General features: G+C 42.8%; 1 long non-coding RNA gene across 1 annotated transcript in view; it reads right to left on the reverse strand.

The window, feature by feature from the left end:
* LOC307107735 overlaps positions 1 to 19461 on the reverse strand; it is a 231426-nt gene that overhangs the window by 202591 nt on the left and 9374 nt on the right. Inside the window, exon 2 of the long non-coding RNA XR_013814250.1 lies at positions 9855 to 19351. This is a non-coding gene — a long non-coding RNA (uncharacterized lncRNA). The remainder of the gene's footprint in view (positions 1 to 9854; positions 19352 to 19461) is intronic.

The raw sequence follows: 19461 nt of genomic DNA on the forward strand, positions 1-19461 counted from the left end.
CTGGAGATGCCAATCCTCACCCTTGGGGTACTTCAGGCAAAAGGACACACTACTTGAAGGGATGTTTTCTTCCTCTTCTCCACCCTGTCTCTATGTATGTCTCTGTTGTAGTCTTGTTATTTAGGGTTTTCCTTTAAGTGTGCATTCTGGTTGAAAGTAATTACCCAGAAAAATACTGAAGGGAGGAAAAGGAATCCCATATCTTACTTACTCTTTGCTCATATATTAAGGGATCCATTTTCAAAAAAATATTTTTTTTTTTTTGGCAAAACCAGAACTACTCACAGCAGACACAAAAAGGCTGCCCCCATTTTAGCCTTTGTACCCAACGGCACTGGCTTTTCCAGGAATAAGGAGAGAGATCATCCAGTGAGATTCTGTTTGGGTTGACTTTGATGTTCCCATGTCTCGATGCAACTTTAAACATCTCTTAAATCCACAAACCACTCCTAAGAGCCTTTTCTCCTCGGAAAGGAAATTACTTGGAACAAATATGACATCGATTTTCCATCTGCCTTGATTAGTCTCATTGGGTCTGATTTTTATTATTTAAGGCTTACCAACAACGAGAATACCCAGTCAGCAGTGGTTCTAATTCGATTCTGACCTTTAAAGGAGAGAAGGAAGGTCTGGGCCCGCGGGTGCCTAACACTGCCATGGAACAGGGCTGGGTCCGACTGTCCCCACAGCTGGGGTCACTGCCCCGGCTGAGCGCTGAGGGTGCTCGCAGGGCGAGGAGGCGGGATGCAGGAAGAAGTGGGGCGCCGCTGTGGAAGTACTGTCCACGGCAAAACGGGGTTTGTGTAGTAACTTTGATCAACAGATGGTCGGCGAGGAAACATTGGCGTCTAACAGCTCTGGCTTGAGACTGGGTCCATTGACAACGAGCGGACTGTGCGGGAGAGAGGAGGTCACGGCGCGTACAGGAAGCAGAGGGGATCTTTTATAGGCACCGGGAAGGGGAGGGGGCCTGCGGGGCTGTCCGCACCGCGTGGGCGTGGAGATCTGCTGGGGCCCACCTGCCGCCTGAGCCACTGGCGGTATGCAGTGCTCTAGTCTTTTTTCCATAATGGCTTGAGCTTTGGAACACACTGACCAGACCCAGAGAGATAAATATGTGGTCTGTCGAGTGTCCAATCTTTCCTAAGTGAGGCATTCACTGGAGTTAAGCCTGGGCCCTGACAAGTAGCAGACAGGAGCCAATACAAATTTGAAAGGCTTTCCTCTTAGACGGACCTGCTTTTTCTAGCGTCTGCAAAGAAGATCAGGTGATTGGACATTACTGCCTGTAGTGTACCAGCCACCCCCTAAAAGTGCCCACAATGCTATGTATGTTTAAGGTGGACCATAATTTCCACGGCCCCATCAACACGCCTGCCTTAGACACACAGACGCCCCTGTTGGGGCGAGGAACATTTACAGAAATGTAAATGGAAAACAGACGGGATTTCCGCAGCCATCCACTGTGTTTTCCTTTGGTTGATTCAGGAGGTGAGAGGCCGGCAGCTCATGAGGCCAAGGCTGAGGCCGGAGCAGAGCATTTGTAGGCACCTGGCATGCGCGGCCATCCCACCGCGTCCAACCAGAGAAAAACTACAGAAGGATCAACATGTTACTGAGTCAGTACAGACGTGGGACATGTTTGCTCGGGGATACAGAGGGAAGATGTAGCTCAGAGACATGCAGAGCGAACCCAGCCCTAGGTAAGAAGGGCTGAGCTTCCCGATGCGGGCACTGCAGCTCGAGGAGGAGAGAGGGTTTCAGGGCGGCACCTGCGGCTCCGGGCTTCTCAGTGGGAGGTGAAGCCTTCATTCCTGGCGACAGGCAGCCTTGAGGGGCTAGTGTGCCCTGGTACCCTCAACGTGCTTCTCCCACTTGAACACTCATGAGCAAGAAGGCTGAACATGCCTGCATCCTCACGCTAGGGAAAGAAGCGCATAGTCACACCAAGATGGCAACCAGCATCCCCATGGCTGGTGCCACCGGGGCTCACTGTGAGCGGGAACAATCCTACAGTCCCAGTGCCTCTGCCGGCTTCATGGTGGTGGCTTAGCGGGTAAAGAACCGGCTCACGGCCCCTCAGCCAGAGTCAGGAGCCAGGCTCAGAAGCAGGACCACCTGGGCACAAAGCCGATCCAGCTAACAGACAGCTCTTCTTCTAGCTCACCCCTGCCCATCTGCAGAGCAGCTGTCCCAGTCTCCCCGTCCAGGATCTCAAATCCTTCAGAGCAAATGTGGGCAGCCTGGGTCAGACACTCCCACCCTCACCAGCCGGCCTGATCGTGGGCTAATGACTCCGCATCTCCATCTTCACAGGGCAGATAATAAGAGCACCTGAGTGAGTGCCACAGGACTAACGGGTCAGAACGGAGAACCACAGCAGGGCACCGTATACAGCAAGTGCCACTCCACGTTAGCCACTCATGATGCCAACAGCACGGCCGCCCTCTCCTCCTGCCAGCTGGACCCCGTTCCCACTTCCGCCAGGAGCCCTCCCAGCATGGAGCCTCCCTCACGCAGCTCCTCAACGCTCAGCCGGCTATGGGTGCATTCTCCCTTTGTCTCTGTGGGGCAAGTCGGGACACAGAAACGGTGACGGTCTTGGTGGGGTTCCAACAGTTACTTGTCCGTGGTCACCAGGACCGGTTTGGTTCTGTGTCTGATGGCGCAAAGGCGAGCCACTAAGACACCACCTCCGCACAGAGGGCCGGCTGGAGGCTAATCGCTGTGGCCAGTGCTCCCGGCGCTGGGGAAGGCGGCGCGGCGCCCCGCCAGGCCTGTGCACCGCAGAGGGAATGCCCGCAGCGAAGCCTGGCGGGCAGAGGACGCGCATGGTGGGAGCTGTCAGGAAGGCGAGCCTTGTGACGGCAGGCACGCTTTCTCCTACGGCATCAATTTTAATTATTCCATTCCGACAACTCTGAAAGTCACTCTGGAGGCTGATGGATGATTTATGCCTTGCATTAGCTCCTGGCAGTGACTGCTGAGGCCTCCGCTGCCACTCTGCCCGCTCCTTGGCGGCACCCTCCCAAGGTTCGGACTGGAGCCTGCAGGGAGTCTGTGTCTCGCCATCTGTGGTGACCCTAGCTCCTGTCCAGAGAGGCCAGTCGCAAAGATCATGTTCCCTCAGTCCCCTGTAATGGAGAGCAGACCCACAGCTCTTTCTCTTCCTCCCCTCCTCATCCTCACATGCTCCCTCCTCTTCTTGTCTTAATGTCATGAAGACCTGAAATTTCTCTGTAGGGGGAAAGGCCACCACAGAGAACATCCTGAGATCCTGCCACTCCCCACGCAAGGGGACCCGCAAGCAGTCCAAGCCAGGAGGCAGGAGGCAGGAGGCAGGAGGGGCATCCGGGCACCACAGGGCTACCTGCCTCCAGGAAGGCACTCAATTGCCTGGTGAAATGGAAGGAGAAATGGCCCAGAGGATCAGCACAGAAACATAAGCAGCTTCAGCTAGAGCCCCAAGGAGGAGCTGGATGACCCCCCCAAGGCAGGCGCAGGTGCCTTCAGCCTGGAGGAGCCGCCCCACCCTGGGGGATCTCAGGTGAAAAGGGCCCCCTGTGAAACCTCAGTCTCTCTGAAGGTCAAGACTGCGTTTTGTGGGCCAAGGACATTTACAGAGCTGTAAAAGGGGTCATTTTTGTTAATGCCACAAAATTATGCTCCCAGTCGATAACAGTGGCCCACGGCAGGCACAGGAGTAATTTTCCTCAAATGCAAAATCTGGCTTTTAGAGAAGTTGGAGGCGGCCCTGGGTGTTGTTGACGGGCCCCTTTCTCTGTGCACTTTAAGTGACCCTACAGGAGCTGTGACTTTGTAAATGTGTTCCTTTAAAAGTCACCTGGGAGGGCTGGAGGGAGCAGGTGGCACAGGCACACCACATGGGCCTGGAGAGGAAGGATGACTGCTCAGTGGGGAATCCTGAGAAAGCTGGGCCCGGATCGCCCCTCTATTCTCTCTTGGCTATGGGTGTCCAAGGCGCCGCAGGACAGAGGCCAGGCAGACACCTGGCCCCCAGAAGCCCACAGTGACAGGGAGACAGACATGTGGGCATGTCATCCCATCAGAACAAAAACAATGGCCTTTCACAAGCGCTCACCATGCCGCCTGGCCCTGAGCAATTCTACGTGGTTTAACTCCTCTAGTCATCAAGACCCCTGGGAGGACGGTCAAACTATTATCCCGAGACACACGAGGAGGCCGAGCCCCGGCAGTGTGTCTGGCCGGCCCAAGGTCGCACCACTGCCATCCCCGCTACCTCGCTGCCACTGCTAGCAGTCCCCATCCGGTACTCAGGGTTGCTGGGAGAGCCACATCCTCCTGGCGACTGGCACAAGCCTCAGGCAGAGCCTTCACGAGCCATCCAGCCCCTGGGCGGAGGCCAGGAGTCACCGCCAGCTTCTTCCTTTTCCTCCTCTCATGCCAGTGGGCACTGTACCCCATGGACTCCATTTTGGAAATGTCTCTGAATTCCTCCCCATCTCTCCCACCACATGCCCACTGTCCTGAATCAGACCTTTGGGACTTCCGCCTGATCTGTCAGCCAACCCTCCCTGCAACCAGCTTCTCCACCTGACATGCCCTTTGCATTGACCCAAACTCATCACCCGGCTGCCCTTGTCATCCATTTCAAACCCTTTAATGGCTTTCCTATCTCCTGGAATGTAACCCAAACCCTCAGTCTGGCTTACGAGGCCCTTCGGGATCTGGGCTTTCTGTTCCCCACGGCCCACGTTCTTTGACTTGCACATGACATACACCATACGTGAAGTGTCCATTCTACCAGCTTCTCTGCCTGGAGGGGTTTCCACTTGTTCTTTAAGACCCACCCCAGCCCCTGTCCTCCTCTCAACCCCACGCTGCCTCAGAAGTCACGCCCCTCAGACCCTGCACCCCAGGCCCACTGCACAAATCAGGACCTCACTTCCCCACCGTGTGAGCCCCACAAGGACAGAGCTTGCTGTGTCCATCTCCGTGTCTCTGCAGTCTAGTTCAAGGTCTAGAACACAGCAGCCTTTCCATGTTCGCAACAGACTTGTAAAACAAAGCAATGCAGTTTCCATCGAAAATGAAGGAATAAACCTCAGACCATACAAGTGACTGCAGCTTCCAGATGAGAAGAGTCTGGAATCAAAATTCATGAGCCTTGTCAAAAACTTAGAATGCCCTCGGGTGCAAACTCAGTCTTTTGGCCATCAAGGGTTTTAAAAAATGATGTCTTTGGGGAGGAGATTAAAAATGGCGGTGGAGTAGGTGGATGCTGCATGGAAATGCTCCCAGGACCAAACTAGAATTACAACTAAAATACAGAAAAACTTCCTGAATAATCAACAGAAGACTCTCTGAGACCACATAGAGACTAGTGGGAGGGATGGAGGTGCGAAAACGCTCGCAGGCTCCCACAGACAGCAACTGACGTTTCAGACATATCTCAGCTGTGAGAGGTTCCCACTGAGAACTCTGAGGTCTAATCCCCGAGCTGAGCCCCCCAGCAGAGAGCACCAGAACTGAAAAGGGTGCCCACATGACATCTGGCTGTGAAAAGCAGCAGGGTTGCTGTCTGCCAGGGAGAGACGGCTGAAAATTCAGGCACCCTCTTAAAGGGCCAACTCACAAAATTCCTTGTGCTCCAGCAGAAGGAAGGCAGAGTGGACTAGAACTGTATGAGCAGAAGACATGATTGGGGGCTCTGGGGTTAGAGCTCAGAAGGCAGACAGCCCAGTTTCCAGTGCTGAGTCATTCCCTCACACTGCGGAGGTCATCTTTCTCACTCAGACATTTGCTATACAGGTGACCTTTTCTGGTGGGAAGATAGCTGATCCACCTTATTGGAAAACACCTTGTCCCACGGTGCACAGTTGCTCAGGTCCACTAAGAGACTGAGAATAAAAATTAGCCCCCCAGCAGAAGCAATTTCCCCATCCTGATAAAAAAAACAAACAAAAAAAACCTCTTGACACAACTGTGGACTATTGCCTGAGGTCAATTCAAGACAAAATCCTATCAGTCTGTAGGCAGAGGTAGTGTCTGGAGTCTTTGATTCTTTGCCTCACCAAATTAATAAAAAAACAGAGTTTGACACTGTCCACCTTCAGAGATAGAGAAGCATAGCAGATCTATCTAATATATAGTCACAAACCCAAACAAGCAGCCAAAATGAGGAGATAAAGAAACAACCCCTAAATGAAAGTACAAGAGAATTCTCCAGAAGAGATAAATAAAAGGAAGATAAGAAATTTATCTGATACACAATTCAGAATAATGATGGTAAAGATGCTCAACAGCATGAGAAAAGATATAGTAACTATGAAAACAGAAATAAAGAGTGACATCGCACAAATAAAGGATAGGAAGGAATAAAGAGCAGATTAGAGGAAGCTGAGGATCGAATCAGTAAATTAGAATACAGGGTTGAAAAAAATCACTCAATCAGAGAACCATAAATAAAAGTCAATTTAAAAAAAGGAAGACAGCTTAAGGGAGCTATGGGACAACGAGAAACATAACAATATTAGAATAGCAGGTGTGCCAGAAGAGGCAGAAAGGGAGAAAGGCATAGAGAACATGTTTGAAGAAATAATGGCAAAAAACTTCCCCAACATGGTACAGGAAAAAATCACACAAGTCCAAGAGGCACAGAGAACGCCAAGCAAGAAGAACTCAAATAGGCCCACACCCAGACACATCATAATTAAAATGGCAAAAATTAAAAACCAAGAGAGAATCTTAAAGGCAGCAAGAGAAAAGCAAACTGTTACCTACAAAGGAGCTCCAAAAGGCTGACACCTGATTTCTCATCAGAAACTCGACAGGCCAGAGGGAATGGCATGGAGTACTCAAGGTAATGGGCAGCAAGGCTCTGAGACCAAGATTACTATATCCAGCAAGTCTATCATTCAAAATAGACGGTCAAATAGAGAGCTTTCCGGAAAAGAGGCTAAAGGAGTACATCACTACCAAGCCAGCATTACAGGAAATGCTAAAGGGACTGCTGTAATGAGAAGAAGAAACAGGAAGAGAAAGATAGGCATACAGAATTACAATGACAATAAACAAGCACCTACCAATAATAATCCTAATTGTAAATGGATTAAATGCTCAAAAAAAAAAAAAAAAAAAAAGGCATAGAGTAGCTAAATAGTTACAAACACCCAACTATATCCTGTCTACAAGAGACCCACCTCACAATAAAATACACACACAGGATGAGTGTGAAGGAAGGGAAAAATTTCACAAGCAAATAGAAAAGAAAAAAGCTGGAGTAGCAATACTCATATATGACAAAATAGACTTCAAAATAAGGCCCTCAGATAACAAAGGTCACCACATAATACTAAAGGGATTGATCCAACAAGAGGATATAATCCTGGTAAACATATATGCACTCAGTATAGGAACACCTAAATATATAAAAAATACTTCTAGAGGACTCTAAGGGAGAGATAGACAATGATACAGTCACAGTAGGGGACTTTAACACCCTGCTGACTTCACTGGACAGATCTTCCAAACAAAAACTTAGCAAGGAAACAGTGACTCCAAGGAACATACTAGATCAGATGGATTTAATTGATACTCATAGAACATTTCACCTCAGACCTGCAGAACATACATTCTCTCAAGTGCACAAGGATGATTCACAAAGATAGACCACAAGTTAGGACACAAAACAAGTCTCTACAAGAACATTGAAATCACATCAACCATCTACTCAGATCACAGTGGAATGAAATTAGAAATCAACGATGTAAAAACACTGAAAAACATTCAAACACTTGGAGACTAAATAGCATGTAATTAAAAAATGCATGGGTTACCAAAGAGATCAAGAAATATATCAAAACTTGCACTGAAAAAAAATGAAAATGAACACACAACCACCCCAAATCTCTGACACACACTCCAGAGAGAAAAGTTCATGGCACCACAGGCCTCCTTCAAAAAAACAAGAAAAATCAACAATAAAATATTTAACAATACAACACAAGAAAAAGAAAAGGAAGGATAAGAAAAGCCCAGAGTAAGTAGAAGGAGGGAATAATAAAGAATAGAGTAGAAATAAATGGCATAGAGACTTAAAAACAATAAAAAAACACAATGAAACCAAGAGACAGTGCATTGAAAGGATAAACAAAATGGATGAAGAGTTCGTCAGAAGCATCACGAAAAAAGAGAGAAGACCCCAATAAACAAAATCAGAAACAAGAGCAAAAAACTAACCACAGACACCAAAGACATACAAAGGATTGTGAAAAAAAACCCACTATAAACAACGATATGCCAACAAACTGGACAATGTAGAAGAAAGGACAAATTCTTAGAAAAATACAATCTCCCAAAACTGAATCAGGAAGAAGAAAAAAACCTGAGCCGGCCAACAACTACTGATGAAATAGAAGCAGTAATCAAAAAACGCCCAGCAAACAAAAGCCCTGGTCTGGGAGTTTTATTAAACCTTCAAAAACAACTAACACCTCTACTCCTCACACTATTCCAAAACATCCAAGAGGAAGGAACACTTCCAATCTCTTTTATGAGGCCAGCATCACCCTAGTTCCAAAACCAGATAAAGACACTACAAAGAAAGAGAATTACAGGCCAATATCCCTGATGAACAGGTTGCTAAAAACCTCAACAAAATATTACCAAATTACACCCAGCACTATGTTAAGACAATCATACTCCATGACCAAGTGGGATTTATTCTGGGGATGCAAGGCTGGTACAATATTCCCAAATCAATAGACATGGTACATCACATAAACAAATTGAAAGACAAAAATCACATGATCTGATAAATAGATGCAGAAAAAGCTTTCAGCAAAATCCTACTCCCAATCTTGATAAAAGCTCCCAGCAAAATGGGAATAGAGAGAGCATATCTCAACATGTGGAAGGCCACATATGACAAACCTACAGTGAACAGCATACTCAATGGGCAATAGCTAAAACCATTTCCCCTAAGAACAGGAACAAGACAGGGATGTCCGCTTTCACCACTCTTATTCAACATAGCACTGGAAGTCCTAGAGGCAGAAATCACAAAACAAGAAGAAAAAAAAGGCAACAAATTGGAAAGGAGGAAGTAAAACTCTCATTATTTGCAAAGGACATGATACTGTACATAGAAAACAACGAAGATTCCAGCAAAAAACTAATATATTTAATCCATGAATTTGGCAATGGAGCAAGATACAAAATCAACACCCCAAAATCAATAGCTTTTTTATACACCAGTAATGAATTCTCAGAAAGAGAAACTAAAAAACCAATCCCATGTACCATTGCAACAAAAAAATTAAGATACTTAGGACTAAACTTAATAGAAGTGGCAAAAGATCTGTATTTGGAAAACTACAGGACGCTGTAAAAAGAGACTGAAGGAGACAAAAACAGGTGGAAGAATATGCCGTGTATATCGGTTGATAGAATCAACATCACTAAAATGTCCATACTACCCACAGCAAACTACAGATTCAATGAAATCCCTATTAAAATACCAACCACATATTACACAGATCTAGAACAAATACTTCAAAAATTTATATGGAACCAAAAGAGACCCCGAATAGCTGCAGAAATCTCGAGAAAGAAAAACAAAGTTGGAGGAATCACAATAACAGATATTTCAAGTTATACTACAAAGCCACCGTAATCAAAACAGCCCGGTACTGGCACAAGGACAGGCATAGAGATCAAAGGAACAGAACAGAGAACTCACAAATCAACCCAAGCCATTAGGCACAATTAATATTTGGCAAAGGAGGCAAGAGCATACAATGGAGTCAAGACAGTCTCTTCAATAAATGGTGCTGGGAAAATTGGATAGATACATGCAAAAAAAATGAAACTAAGCACCAACATATACCCTACATGAGAATAAACACAAAAGGAAAAAAGACTTAAGTGGACTTAAATGTAAGTTGATTAACCTTAAAAGTCCTGAAAGAAACTATAGGCAGCAAAATCTCAGACATCCCTTGCATCAATATGTTTACGGATAAATCTCCTAGGGTTGCGGTCGGCAAACTGCGGCTCGCAAACCACAGGCGTCTCTTTGGCCCCTTGAGTGTGGCTCTTCCACAAAATACCACGGCCTGAGCGAGTCTATTTTGAAGAAGTGGCATTAGAAGAAGTTTAAGTTTAAAAATTTTGGCTCTCAAAAGAAATGTCAATCGCTGTACTGTTGATATTTGGCTCTGTTGACTAATGAGTTTGCCGACCACTGTCCTAGGGCAATGGAAGCAAAGGAGAAAATAAAGAAATGGGACTATGTCAAAATACAAGCTTCTGCACAGCAAAGGAAACCATCAACAAGATGAAAAGGGAGCCCAGTGTATGGGAGAACATACTTAGCAATGATACATCTGATAAAGGGGTACTATCCAGAATATATAAGAAACTCATGCAACTTAACAAAAGAAAGACAAACAATCCAACTAAAAAATGGGCAAAGCACCTAAATAGACACTTCTCCAAAGAGGACATAGGATGGCCAAGAGACATAAGAAAAATGCTCAAAGTCACTATTCATCTGAGAGATGCAAATCAAAAGGACAATGAGGTACCATCTCACACCTGTCAGAATGGCTACCATCAACAAATTAACAAAAGAAAAGTGCTGACGAAGATGTGGAGAAAAGGGAACCCTAATACATTGTTGGTGGGAATGCAGACTGGTGCAGCCATTATGGAAAACAGCATGAAGTTCCCTTAAATAATTAAATATGGATCTGCCATTTGACCCAGAGACCCCACTTCTAGGAATATATCCTAAGAAACCCGAAGCACCAATCAGAAAGAAGGTATGCACCCCTATGCTCATAGCAGCACAATTTATAATATCTTAGATCTGGAAAGAGCCCAAGTGCCCATCAGTAGATGAGTGGATAAAAAAGCTGTGGTACATTTACACCATGGAATACTATACAGCAGTTCAAAAAAAAAACTTAACCTCTGAGACAGCATGGAGGGATCTGGAAAGTGTCATGCTAACTGAAATATTCAGCGAAAGACAAGTATAACAAGATTGCACTCATATGTGGAATTTAAGTAACAAAATAAACTGATGAACAGAATGAATCCAGAGTCATGGAAGCATGGAACAGAGTATGGAATCTCAGAGGGGAGGCCGGGGAGGGTGGGTGGGTGGGAGGTAATGAACCAAAGACCTATATATATAACCATGGGGGGCGACAGGGGGGGGACAAAAGCAGCCGGGAGGATTCAATGGGGGAGCGAGGGTAGGAAGAAGGACATATGTAATACTTCCAAAAATAAAGAATTATTAATATTATTTTTGAAAAGAGCTGGTTCTTTGAAAGGATAAACAAAATTGATGAACTGTTATCCAAACACATCAAGAAACAAAGAGAGAGTACCAATAAATAACATCAGAAACCAAAGTGGAGTATTACCCAGTCACACCGCAGAAATGCAAAGTATTGTAAGGAAATCCTATCAACAACTATATGCCAATAAGCTGGACAATGCGGATGAAATGGACAAATGCCTAGAAATATACAGTCTCCCAAAACTGAATCACCAAGAATCAAAAAAACATGAATAAGCCAACGACAACTGAAGAAATAGAAGCAGTAATAAAAAAAAATCCCAGCAAACAAAAGCCCAGGTATGGATGGCTTCACAGGGTGATATAGCAAACTTTCAAAGAAGAACTAACACCTATACTCCTCACACTATTCCAAAACATCCAAAAGGAAGGAACACTTCCAAGGTCTTTTTATGAGGCCAGCATTACCCTAATTCTAAAACCAAATAAAGACACTAAAAAGAAAGAGAATTAAAAGGCAATATCCCTGATGAACATGATTGCTAAAATCCTCAACAAAATATTACCAAATTGCATCCAGAAATATGTTAAAATGATCATACTCAATGACCAAGTGGTATTTATTCTGGGGATGCAAGGCTGGTACCATAATGGCAAATCAATAGATGTGGTACCTCACATAAACAAATTGAAAGACAAAAATCATATGATCTTATAAATAGACGCAGAAAAATTTTTCAATGAAATCGTACACCAAATCTTGATAAAAACTCCCAGCAAAGTGGGAATAGAGGGAGCATATCTGAACATGATGAAGGCCACATATGACAAACCTACAGCAAGCATCATACTCACTGGGCAAATATTAAAACCATTTCCTGTAAGAACAGGAACAAGACAGGGATGTTCGCTTTCACCACTCTTATTCAACATAGCCCTGGAAGTCCTAGCCACAGAGATCACACAACAAGAAGAAAAAAACAGCATCCTAATTGGAAAGGAGGAAATAAAACTCTCATTATTTGCACAGGACATGATATTGTACATAGAAAATCCGGAAGACTACACCAAAAAACTAATAGATTTAATCTATGAATTTGGCAATGGAGCAGGATACAAAATCAAGACCCAAAAATCAATGACTTTTTTATACACCAATAATGAATTCTCAGAAAGAGAAACCAAAAATGCAATACCATTTACCACTGTGACATAAAAATTAAGATACTTAGGAATAAACTTAACCAAAGAGGAAAAAGACTTGTATTCCAAAAACTACAGGACTCTGAAAAAAGAGACTGAAGGAGATAGAAACAGGTGGAAGAATATACGATGTTCATGGGTTGGTAGAATCAACATCATTAAAATGTCCCCACTACCCACGGCAAGCTACAGATTCAATGCAATCGCTATTAAAATATCAACGGCATATTACACAGATCTAGAACAAAGACTTCAAAAATTTATATCGAACGAAAAATGACCCTGAATAGCTGCAGAAATCTCGAGAAAGAAGAGCAACGTTGGAGGAATCACAATAACAGATATTTCCAGTTATACTACAAAGCCACCATAATCAAAACAGCCCGGTACTGGCACAAGGACAGGCATAGAGATCAAAGGAACAGAACAGAGAACTCACAAATCAACCCAAGCCATTACACAAATTAATATTTGGCAAAGGAGGCAAGAGCATACAATGGAGTCAAGACAGTCTCTTCAATAAATGGTGCTGGGAAAATTGGACAGATACATGCAAAAAAAAAAAAATGAAACTAACCACCAACATGCACCACACAGAAGAATAAACACAAAGTGGAAAAAAACCTTAAATGTAAGTCGGTTAACCTTAAAAGTCCTAGAAGAAACCATAGGAAGCGAAATCTCAGACATCTCTTGCAGCAAAATGTTTAAGGATACATCTCCTAGGGCAATGGAAGCAAAGGAGAAAATTAAGAAATGGGACTACGTCAAAATACAAGCTTCTGCACGGCAAAGGAAACCATCAACACAATGAAAAGGGAGCCCACTGCATAGGCGAACATATTTAGCAATGATACATCTAGTAAAGGGTTAATATCCAGATTGTATGAGGAACTCATACAACTTAACAGAAGAAGACAAACAATCCAATTAAAAAATGGGCAAAGCACCTAAATAGACTTCTCCAAAGAGGACATACAGATGGCCCAGAGACATATGAAAGAATGCTCAAAGTTACTATTTATCTGAGAGATGCAAATCAAAAGGACAATGAGGTACCATCTCACACCTGGTCAGAATGGCTACCATCAACAAATGACAAGTGCTGGCGTGGATGTGGAGAAAAGGGAACCCTAGTACACTGCTGGTGGGAATGCAGACTAGTGCAACCAGTATGGAAAACAGCATGGAGTTCCCTCAAATAATTAAAATGGATCTGCCATTTGACCCAGTGATCCCAATTCTAGGAATATATCCTAAGAAACTCAAAGCACCAATCAGAAAGAAGATATGCACCCCTGGGGTTGATAGCAGCACAATTTACAATAGCTAATATCTGGAAACAGCCCAAAGGCCTATTAGTAGATAAATGGATAAAAAAGCTGTGGTACATTTACACCATGGAATACTATGCAGCAGTAAAAAAACAAAAACAAAAAAACATCTCTTACCCTGTGAGACAGCATGGAGGGACCTGGAGAGTATCACGCTGAGTGAAATAAGTCAGTCAGAGAAAAACAAGTATCACATGATCACACTCATATGTGAAATCTAAGTAACAAAGGAAACTGATGAATGGAGTGGATCCAGACACATAGAAGCATGGAACAGGGTTTCAGTCTTAGAGGGAAGGTGGAGGAGGTGTGGTGGGTGTGAGGTAATCAACCAAAGACCTATATGTATATCCACGGGAGTGGACAAAAGTAGCCTGGAGGATTCAATTGGGGGGAAAAGAGGAACACATATAATACTTTCAAAAATAAAAAATTATTATTATTTCTTTTTTTAAAAAGAGCTGGTTATTTGAAAGGATAAACAAAATTGATGAAACGTCATCCAAACTCATCTAGAAACAAAGAGAGAGGACCCCAATAAATAAAACCAAAGAGGAAACCTATCCCCTGACACCACAGAAATACAAAGGATTCTAAGGAAATACTATGAAGAACTATATGGCAACAAGCTGGACGATGTGCAAGAAATGAGCAAATGCCTAGAAAAATAGTCTCCCAAAACTGAATCAGGAAGAATAAAAAACCTGCATCAGCCAAGAACAACTAAAGAAATAGAAGCAGTAATCAAAAAACTCCCTGCAAACAAAAACCCTGGACGGGAGTTTTATCAAACCTTCAAAAAAGAATTAAGATCTATATTCCTCAAACTATTACAAAACATCTAAGAGGAGGGAACACTTCCAAGCTTTTTTTATGAGGCCAGCATTAGCCTAATTTCAAAACCAGATAAAGACACTACAAAGAAAGAGAATTACAGGCCAATATCCCTGATGAACATGGTTGTGAAATTATTCAACAAAATATTACCAAATTGCATCCAGCACTATGTTAAAACAATCATACTCCATGACCAAGTGGGATTTATTCCAGGGATTCAAGGCTGGTACAATACTCCCAAATCAATAGATGTGGTACATCACATAAACAAACTGAAAGACAAAAATCACATGATCTGATAAATAGATGCAGAAAAAGCTTTCAGCGAAATCTTACTCCCAATCTTGATAAAAACTCCCAGAAACTGGGAGTAGAGGGAGCATATCTCAACATGATGAAGGCCACATATGACAAACCTACAGTGAACAGCATATTCAATGTGCAAAATCTAAAACCATTTCCCCTAAGAACAGGAACAAGACGGGGATGTCCGCTTTCACCACTCTTATTCAACATAGCCCTGGAAGTCCTAGCCACAGAGATCACACAACAAGAAGAAAAAAACAGCACCAAATTGGAAAGGAGGAAGTAAAACTCTCATTATTTGCACAGGACATGACATTGTACATAGAAAACCCTGAAGACTCCACCAAAAATCTACTAGATTTAAAACATGAATTTGGCAATGGAGCAGGATACAAAATCAACACCCCAAAATCAATGGCTTTTTTTATACACCAGTAATGAATTCTCAGAAAGAGAAACTAAAAAAGCAACCCATGTACCACTGCAACAAAAAAATTAAGATACTTAGGACTAAACTTAACCAAGGAGGCAAAAGACCTGCATTTGGAAAACTACAGGATGCTGAAAAAAGAGAATGAAGGAGACAAAAACAGGTGGAAGAATATGCTGTGTATATGGGTTGGTAGAATCAACATCACTAAAATGTCCATACTACCCACAGCAAACTACAGATTCAATGCAATCCCTATTAAAATACCAACCGCATATTACACAGATCCAGAACAAATACTTCAAAAATTTATATGGAACCAAAAGAGACCCTGAATAGCTGCAGAAATCTCAAGAAAGAAGAGCAACGTTGGAGGAATCACAATAACAGATATTTCCAGTTATACTACAAAGCCACCATAATCAAAACAGCCCGGTACTGGCACAAGGACAGGCATAGAGATCAAAGGAACAGAACAGAGAACTCACAAATCAACCCAAGCCATTACACACAATTAATATTTGGCAAAGGAGGCAAGAGCATACAATGGAGTCAAGACAGTCTCTTCAATAAATGGTGCTGGAAAAATTGGACAGATACATGCAAAAAAATGAAACTAACCACCAACATACACCCTACACAACAATGAACATAAAAGATAAAAAGACTTAAATGTATGTCAGTTAACCTTAAAAGTCCTGAAAGAAACCATAGGAAACAAAATCTCAGACATCTCTTGCAGTAATATATTTACAAATTCATCTCCTAAGGAAATGAAACAAAGGAGAAAATAAAGAAATGGGACTACGTCAAAATAGAAGCTTCTGCACAGCAAAGGAAACCATCAACAAGCCGAAAAGGAAGCCCACTGTATGGGAGAATATACTTAGGAATGATACATCTGATAAAGGGTTACTATCCAGAATATATAAGGAACTCATACAACTTAACAAAAAGAAGACAAATAATCCAATTAAAAAATAGGCAAAGCACCTAAATAGACACTTCTCCAAAGAGGACATAGTGATGGCCAGAGACATATGTAAGAATGCTCATAGTTTCTATTCACCCCAGAGATGCAAATCAAAAGGACAATGTGGTATCATCTCACACCTCTCAGAATGGCTACCATCAAATCAACAAAAGACAAGGGCTGGTGAGGATGTGGAGAAAAGGGAACCCTAGTACATTGTTGATAGGAATACAGACTGGTGTAACCAGTATGGAAAACAGCATAGAGTTCCCTCAAATAATTAAATATGGATCTGCCATTTGACCCAGAGACCCCACTTCTAGGAATATATCCTAAGAAACCGGAAGCACCAATCAGAAAGAAGGTATGCACCCCTGTGTTGATAGCAACACAATTTACAATAGCAAAAATGTGGAAACAGCTCAAGTACCCATCAGTAGATGAGTGGATAAAAAAGCTGTGGTAAGCCCTAACTGGTTTGGCTCAGTGGATAGAGCGTCAGCCTGTGGACTCAAGGATCCCAGGTTTGATTCTGGTCAAGGGCATGTACCTTGGTTGCGGGCACATCCCGAGTGGGAGTGTGCAGGAGGCAGCTGATTGATGTTTCTCTCTCATTGATGTTTCTAACTCTCTATCCCTCTCCCTTCTTCTCTGTAAAAAATCAATAAAAAATATATTTTTTAAAAAGCTGTGGTACATTTATACTATGGAATACTATGCAGCAGTAAAAAAGAAGAATCTCCTACCCTTTGAGACAGCACGGAGTGACCTTGAGAGTATCATGCTGAGTGAAATAAGTCAGTAAGAGAAAGACAAGTATCACATAATTGAACTCATATGTGAAATCTAAGTAAGGAAGCAAACTGATGAATGGAGTTGATCCAGACACATGGAAACATGGAACAGAGTGTGGGATCTCAGAGGGAAGGCCTGGGAGGGCGGGTGGGTGGGAGGTAATCAACCAAAGACCTATACCTATATATCCATGGAGATGGACAGAGGCAGGCTGCAGGGATGCAAAGAGGGAGAAACAAGTACATATTAATAGTTTCAAAGATAAAGAATTATTATTATTTTTTAAAAGAGCTGGTTCTTTGAAAGGATAAAGAAAATGGATGAACCTTTAGCCAGATGGATCAAGAAACAAATAAATACAATCTGAAATCTAAGCATAGAACTAACCACTGACTCCACAGAAATAGAAAGGATTGTAAGAAAATACTATGAACAACTATATGCCAGCACATGGACAATGTAGATGAAATTGACAAAATAAAATCTCCCAAAACTGAATCAGGAAGAATAAAAAAATCTGAACAGGCCAACAAAAACTGATGAAATAGAAGCAGTAATCAAAAAACTCCCAGCAAACAAAGGCCTGGGTGGGTCCAAACCGCTTCACAGGGGTGTTTTACCAAAACTTCAAAGAAGAACTAACACTTATAATCCTCAAACTATTCCAGAACATCCAAGAGGAAGGAACACTTCCAAGCTCTTTTAGGAGGCCAGCATTACCCTAATTCTAAAATCAGATAAAGACAATACCAAGAAAGAGAATTACAGGTTCAACCCTGATGAACAGGTTGCTAAAATCCTTAACAAAATATTACCAAATTGCATCCAGAACTATGTAAAAACAATCATACTCCATGACCAAGCGGTATGTATTCCGGGGAAGCAAGGCTGGTACAATATTCCCAAATCAATAGACATGGTACATCATATAAACAAATTGAAAGACAAAAATCACATGATCTGATAAATAGAAGCAGAAAAAAGCTTTCAGCGAAATCCTACTCCCAATCTTGATAAAAACTCCTAGCAAACTGGGAATAGAGGGAGCATACCTCAACATGATGAAGGCCACATATGACAAACCTACAGCGAGCATCATACTCAATGTGCAAAATCTAAAACCATTTCCCCTAAGAACACAAACAAGACGGGGATGTTTGCTTTCACCATAGCACTGGAAGTCCTAGCCACAGAGATCAAACAACAAGAAGAAAAAAACGGCACCAAATTGGAAAGGAGGAAGTAAAACTCTCATTATTTGCAAAGGACATGGCATTGTACATAGAAAACTCTGAAGACTTCACCAAAAAACTACTAGATTTAATCCATAAATTTGGCAATGGAGAAGGATACAAAATCAACACCCCAAAATCAATGGCTTTTTTATACATCAGTACTGAATTATCAGAAAGAGAAACTAAGAAAGCAACCCCATGTACCATTGCAACAACAACAACAAAAAGATACTAAGGAGTAAATTTAATGGAAGAGGCAAAAGACCTGTATTTGGAAAACTAAAGGATGCTGAAAAAAGAGACCGAAGGAGACAAAAACAGGTGGAAGAATATGCCGTGTATATGGGTTGGTAGAATCAACATCATTACAATGTCCATACTACCCACGGCAAGCTACAGATTCAATGCAATCCCTATTAAAATACCAACCACATATTTCACAGATCTAGAACAAATACTTCAAAAATTTATATGGAACCAAAAGAGACCCCGAATAGCTGCAGAAATCTCAAGAAAGAGGAGCAACGTTGGAGGAATCACAATAACAGATATTTCAAGTTATACTACAAAGCCACCATAATCAAAACAGCCTGGTACTGGCACAAGGATAAGCATAGAGATCAAAGGAACAGAACAGAGAACTCACAAATCAACCCAAGCCATTATGTGCAATAAATGTTTGGCAAAGGAGGCAAGAGCGAACAATGGAGTCAAGACAGTTTCTTCAATAAATGGTGCTGGGAAAATTGGACAGATACATGCAAAAGAATGAAACTAACCACCAACATACACCCTACATGAGAATAAACACAAAAGGAAAAAAGACTTATAAATATAAGTTGGTTAACCTTAAAAGTCCTAAAAGAAATCATAGGCAGCAAAATCTCTTGCAGCAAAATGTTTACAGATACATCTCCTAGGGCAGTGGTCGGCAAACCGCAGCTCGCGAGCCACATGCGGCTCTTTGGCCCCTTGAGTGTGGCTCTTCCACAAAATATCATGTGCGGACGCGCATGTACAGTGCGACTGAAACTTCAGGACCCATGCGCAGA

Source organism: Cnephaeus nilssonii (genome assembly GCF_951640355.1).
Source record: "Cnephaeus nilssonii genome assembly, chromosome: 11".
Classification (NCBI taxonomy): Eukaryota; Metazoa; Chordata; class Mammalia; order Chiroptera; family Vespertilionidae; genus Cnephaeus; species Cnephaeus nilssonii.